A 6888-nucleotide genomic window follows, 5' to 3' on the forward strand; every position below is an offset into this window, starting at 1 on the left:
AGTTGAAATGCCAGTAGCCTGCTGGCCCTATTTCCTGCTTCGTAATATTTTTGGTTGGCAAAACGCAATGCTCCCTCAGCCTTATGTGTCAATAAATCATTTAATGTTTGTCTGTGCTGGTTAAGAGATTTCAAAATATTTTCGTCTCTTTTCTTTTAATGCTCTCTTTCTAACTCCTGTGTGAGTTTTTCTAACCTCCCTTGTTCTTTATCATGATCTTTTTTGATTTTGGATGAAAGAGCGATTAATTTCCCCCTTATCACCGCTTTAGCCGCTTCCCATAAGATGGATACTGAAACTTCCCCATTATCATTGTGTTCCATATATTCGTTCCAATCTTTTTTTATACTCTGAACTATCTCTGGATGATTCAGAAGTGCAACATTCATTCTCCACTGTTTAGGTTGTTTTTCACTCACTAAATTTATTGACATGACCACTGGGCCATGGTCCGATATCGTTATAGGTTCAATATGGCAGTCTTTGACTTTATAGGCGTCTCCTTTTAACACACAGAAAAAGTCTATCCTAGAGTAGCCTTTGTGAACCTTTGAGAAAAAAGTATAATCACGCTCTTTGGGATGTCTTTGACGCCATATATCCACCAGCCCCAGTTCCTCAATCATATTGCTCAATATTTTAGTTTTCTGTAGTACAGGTCCCTCTTCAAATGGATGTTTATCTAACTTTTGGTTCAACACACAATTGAAGTCCCCTCCCACTATGATGAATCCTTCGGCATGCATGGTCAAAAGAGCAGTAATTTCTTTAAAGAAGCTGGAGTCATCTTCATTTGGTGCGTAAATGTTTACAAGGGACATCTTAACACCTCTGATTGCACCCACCACCAAAATGTAGCGCCCTTTCTTGTCTTCATACGTATTCTCTGCGGTAAAACCAAGTGATCTATGACACAAAATTGCAACTCCTCTTTTTTTTACCCGCTTCAAATGAAGCACTGAAAACCTGCCCTACCCATTCCCTTCTAAGCTTTTTGTGTTCTGTATCATTAAGGTGGGTCTCCTGGAGTAATGCAATGGAACAATTCAATCTTTTTAGCTGATTCATAATTTTCTTTCTCTTTATGGGATGATTAATGCCATTTATATTGTAACTAACTACCGTCAACTTGTCCATTTCTGTAACTTATATTTTAATCTGAACATGATGTTTTACTATCCTGATAGCATTTCTTCTCTGAACTGTACCTTAAGTGAAATCAAACTAAAAAACAAAAAAGTAGTAGTTATCTTGACAGTATTGTTTGCTGAGAGACACCGAACATTGAAAACCAAGAAACCGAATAATTTTTCTGAACATAAAAACCAGCAGTGAGCTTCCAAGACACCAGTGGATTGCCCCTGAAATGAATTGAACAGAGTCTTAACCTTACAAACAGACTCAGGGGATCCCCACTCCCGATCTTCACTGGGCAGAGAGAGAGGTCTCTCTGGATAGAGTGCACAAAGTGCAGCGGCGACGGTCCACCAGGTTGTCCCAGGAATGTCCTCATGTCGCCTTGGTAGCGAAGTTCGCTTCATAGATGGTGATCCTTTCCCCCCCAACCCCCACCGACCCCAATACTCCTCTTATTTTCCAATCCTAATACTATAGCCTGTATCCATTGTTTCCAGACCGTAATTTACGTTAAACAAAGCACTCATTTTTATTCTACTAAGCAAGTCCAGTTTCATAGTCTCTTTCTGTCTGTTATTATTTATTCATCATTACTCACGCCAGCGGCTCTCGCCTCTCTGTATTCACCCTGGACGAAGGCTCTAATCTCCGCTGGATTCAGCTGTTGGTTCTTCCTCCGGTTCTGCTGTATCGACCATCCTTCTCGTGTCAGCTCCCTTTCCAACATTTCCCGGTCCTCCATTGCTGTTTCGATGCCAAGTTCTTTCAATGTTGAGTGTGCCTCCAGGAGTGAGGGGAACAGCCTTGTGCCACCATCCAAGAAGAGCCTTATCTGGGCTGGATATGGAGACTGTGCCCTGATGTTCCTTTCTTTTAACTTTTTTATAACCTCTCGGACTTTCTTCCTTTTCCTTTGCAGGTCAGGCGAGTAGTCATGGTCAAAATAGATCGTATGCTCTTGAAACTGAATATTTCTTTGTTTCCAAGCCCGCAGCAGCACCTTTTGTTTCACATTAAAGTCCAGAAACCGAGCTATAATGGATCTCGGTGGCGCAACTGCGGCCCTGGGCTTCGGGCCTAGCGCTCTGTGAGCTCTCTCCAGTTTAATGTCGACTTCTTCTTCAAACTCTAACGAAGTGCTCAGAAAGTCTGTTATAAAGGACAGCATGTCATCCTTCTCCGCGCCTTCTGGAATACCGTACAGCCTGATGTTGTTGCGGCGGAGTCTGTTTTCCATGTCATCGCATTTGGCCGTGAGATTAGCCTCTCTCTGTAACAGGTAGCCCAGTGCCCTCTCCTGCCGTATACTTCTGTCTTCTGCTGTACTCACTCTGTTCTCTGCGTCGGTCAATCTTCTGTCCAGCCTCTCCGTTCGTTGTTTAAGCTCCTCCATGGCTGCCTCCACTCGGTAGAGAGAGGTTTTCAGCTCCCGAAAGGAGTCACTGTTCTCCTGTCGGAGTTTCCTCAGCTCTGTCAGCATCGCCGACTCCCCCTCCATAGCGTCACCGGAAGTCCCAATATTTTCAATTTCAGCAAGTAAACTTGATCAATTTAAAACAAATGAGTTCAGAGGATCTTCTGTATACAGATGTGACCATTTACCAACAGTCATAAACATTCATTTACTTTAACAACTATCAGAAGACTTTTTCTGCAGTTTCTTCAAGAAACACAAGTCTTTGGTGACTGCAGACTAAATTTAACACAAGAAAGATGAAAATATGAACAAAAGAGACTTCACAGCTGTCTTGTCCTTTTCTTATATAAACTGCTGTGCCAGGTTACAGGGCTCTATTAAAAGAAAAAGGCTTGAGTCACTTGTTTCTGTTTTCCCCTGAGAATTATTTGTTTTGTTTTATCAATAAGCAACAAAAAACATTTTCAAACTAAACATGAGGTCAAAGATTGTTAATCCTGTTAAGCTTGCATCAATCTGTCTGTTCAGACAAAAGGAGCTCTTCAGTCACACAGTCACACCTCTTGCTCTTTATACGGCTGATAGAAGTCTGAGTTCATCAGAACAGCTAATAAATTCATTAATAAATTCAAGATGACTATTCTGATAATAGCTGGGATAGGCGCCAGCCTATTTATGTATTCTGATACTGAAACAAACCATAATTTAGATGTCTCATCAGCTAAATAAATTATCTAAATTCTAAAATTATTGATCACAAACAAATGGCTTCAACAACAACTTTATGAATGTAAGTTATGTATGAACATAAATTAGGTTCTGTTGGAGTTCAGGAAATAGTTAAACGAGTTTAATTATGTTGCTTTCATTTATTAAGTAAATTAATATGAAATCTATTCTGAATAGGGATACATTTAAGAAAGTAGTTAAAACAGGTTCTCTCATTTTTATTATGTGGTGACGTATATGACACACCTCCCATGGACAGGTGGTCTTTAAAGAAGAATTGTTTGTGGCTGTTAGATGGCTGAAGAGTAACAGTTTTCTGACCACACACTTTGAACCCTATGTTTAATTTGTTTTGTTTTGGCAAACGCAACCAGAGTTTATGATTCAATAAATGACATCACAACTGTTAAATAAATATATCAGATCTATAATAGTAACAGAGAACTGACCCCAGACTCTTCAGTCTGCAGTGTGGACTCTCCAGAAAATCACACAGTAGCTTCACTCCTGAATCCTGCAGCTTGTTCCAACTCAGGTCCAGGTCTGTCAGATGAGAGGGGTTGGACTTCAGAGCTGAGACCAGAGAAGCACAGCTGATCTCTGACAAACTGCAGTCCCACAATCTGAATAAAGAATAAATGATGTCAACACAGATTAATACAATACTTCTGATGTCACTCAAGTGTGGAATAATTTGAATATATCAAATCAGAAATGTTTCACTGTAACTGTTTATTATTTATATCAGGACCTTTTTACTGTATTTGGTCTCTCAGTAGGTACATGTCATCAAAGCAGAGGCCTGCATTGTTTCATCAAGTTTCATCAGTCTCAGTCAGATAAATGACTCTGGTAACCACGTTACAACAGATTTTTCTTTTTCAGCTTATTTATGAAAATACTTGAGACAGACCTTGAATCTTACTTTGTAGTGATGTTTTGTCCTGTGTTAAGCTGCTGTTTATCACTTTTAGCTCTGGTTTAATGCACACCACACCAAAGCACGTGAGGGTTGTCTGTAGCCATATCAGCTTCTGACATCATGAAGATCATCACAGTTCCTCACTTCACCTTTATTGAACTAACCTGTCTGTTTCTTCCTCTGTTTACACAGAAGCTCAAACTCTCTGCAGCCTGTTTTAACTGTGCCCTTCTTATCCCTCACACATTCTCCAGCCTCACAAGTACTGACATCATCTTCACTGACTGATGGACCACTGAAAAACAGTCCTATCAAACATTTTATTACATTTTTCAATTTCATCAGATTTTCGTTCAGGCAAATCTTGAAAAATGAACTACAGTCAGTGAACTGACCTCAGAGTCTCCAGTTTACAGTTTGGACTCTCCAGTCCAGCACACAGTGTCTTCACTCCTGAATCCTGCAGCTTCTTGTTGTGACTCAGGTTCAGCTCTGTCAGGTGGGAGGGGTTGGACTTCAGAGCTGAGGCCACGACTTCACAGTGAGTCTCTGAGAGTCCACAGTTAGAAAGTCTGTCATGACACATATCACAAAACATGTTATGATGAAATCAGACCTCAGCACAACACACTCAGAGGTTTTGAAACAACAATCTTTGTTTGGTATGATCAGCACTTTATGGTGGCTAATGTTCATTAATGTAAGCAAACTTTAGATGGAAATGGTTAATTATAGTGTAATTGTTGCATTTGTGTAAAATTCAGTATCCATTGCTGAGATCAATAAGAATCATTTTTTATTAGAATTTATTTAAGTTGCAGTTCTTTTGCATTATTTCATTTAGGATGAGTAAAAGTGCTTTTATTTTTAAATACTGTCACACTGACTCACCCTTACTCTGAAAACTATTTCCTGTTCGTAGCATACACGCATTTTGTTTATTTGTGTGTGACATGTACACAATGTATGATCACATTTTAGTTTCAAGTTTTGTATTCATGAGGTATTTTTGTTTGGAGTATCACCTTCCAGAATTAGGTGCAGTATTACATTGGATGCCAGCAGAGTGCAGTGTGAGACCCTACGTGCTGCGTAGACTGTGTTTATCTATCTGATGAGAGCAACTGAACTGAACGGCAGCACGTTTTCATCGTCTCATTTATCCTATTATAGGCTACTTTAACTGATGATACTGCCCCGTGCCCGGCAGGTGTTACATGTATTTTATTTGGTAAATGTCATTCCACATGATGTGCATGTTATTGTTTATGTTAAGCGAACAATGTTTATATTTTTGTCAATGCAATTTAGTTTTCACTGTGGATTTGGAGAGAGAAGCTTTGAATAAACCAGCAACAAGAAGCCCACTTTTGTCTGAAACATTATATATATCATCTCATAATTGTGACTTGACGCTGCAATGTCTGCTTCAAGAAAAGTTATAGTTTACTCAATTATAAAAGACAAACAAAAATGATCTACACAGCACTTTTTAAAAACAAAATTGCTGAATGCTTTAAACACTAAAAACAGAAACAATAGCTACTAATAACTACAAGCCCCACAAGCTGCCAGCAGATTTGTATGCGTGTATTATGAAGAACCTGACACTGATGTGTGTGGGGGTCAACGATGCCCCTCACTTTTATAATTACATGAAAGCAGGTTGGCACAGTGGCGCAGTGGTTAGCACCGTTGCTGTTACCGCAGAGCAAGAATAGGTTTGAACCTGGCAGCTGACTATGGCCTTTCTGTGGTGTGGACTTTTGTGGAGTTTGCATGTTGGCATGTTCTCCACAGGTCTGTGTGTCTGTGGGTTACTCCAGCTTTCCTCCCACAGTCCAGAGACATGCAGGTTTATTAGTGACTCTAAATTGACCGTAGGTGTGTATATGATGTAATTGTTTGTCTCTATGTGACAGCCCTGGGATGACACAGACCCTGAAAGGATTTGTGGTTATGAAAATGGATGGAAGAATTGCATGAAAGCAGAAAACTTCAGAAACCTCCTCTGGAAAATAAAACTGATTCATTTTAAACTCTTAAGCATCGTAAAACACCTCGTTCACGCCCTTTAAAGTCTTTGGTGTATTTTTCCTCAAACACAGGAAGATGAAAGAAGAAAAAATGAACAATGTAACAGTTTTGACATAAACAAAATACTGTGGTGATTAACTTGGAAGCTGAAAAATCTACATTTGTCACTCACAGCATTTGAACAACTCAAGACGTCTGTGCCAAAAAACATCTGTCATCCACTGTTTTGCAACAACACAGTGGAACACTATTTTAAAAAGAATTTTGTAGTGTGAATATCGAGAGATCTACTACCTACATCTACACTGATTTATAATGTGAATCACATCTGGACTTACACAGCCTTTCTTGCAGTTCCTCACAGCTGAAGTCAGTCTCTGTCGTCCCTGGTCTGAGTGTTGAACTTCTTCAGGTCAAACTCATCCAGACCCACCCTCTGACATCTGCAGAATGAGGCCAGAGCTGAGCAGTGGATCTCAAGAGTTCCTCTCTGAGCTGTTCTTTGACTTCAGGAACTCTTGGATCTCCTGATGGACTGAGTCACGTTCATCTCCATCAGACAGTGGAAGATGTTGATGCTTCTGTCAGGAGAGATATCATCATGTTCATCTCTTCAGGTTGTTGATGGCTGTCTTGAAGCTTCTGA

The 6888-nt window shown here is 39.9% G+C and overlaps 1 non-coding gene across 1 annotated transcript; it reads right to left on the reverse strand.

Moving 5' to 3' along the window:
• Positions 1-3732: 3732 nt before the first annotated feature.
• On the reverse strand, positions 3733-6619 carry LOC109140058 (uncharacterized). The gene is made up of 3 exons (XR_003462080.1): positions 6581-6619; positions 4601-4777; positions 3733-4513 (listed from the first exon to the last, which is right to left on the reverse strand). It is a non-coding gene; the product is annotated as an uncharacterized LOC109140058 (transcript).
• Positions 6620-6888: the final 269 nt, after the last annotated feature.

This window comes from Larimichthys crocea, unplaced genomic scaffold (assembly GCF_000972845.2).
Source record: "Larimichthys crocea isolate SSNF unplaced genomic scaffold, L_crocea_2.0 scaffold607, whole genome shotgun sequence".
Lineage (NCBI taxonomy): Eukaryota > Metazoa > Chordata > Actinopteri > Sciaenidae > Larimichthys > Larimichthys crocea.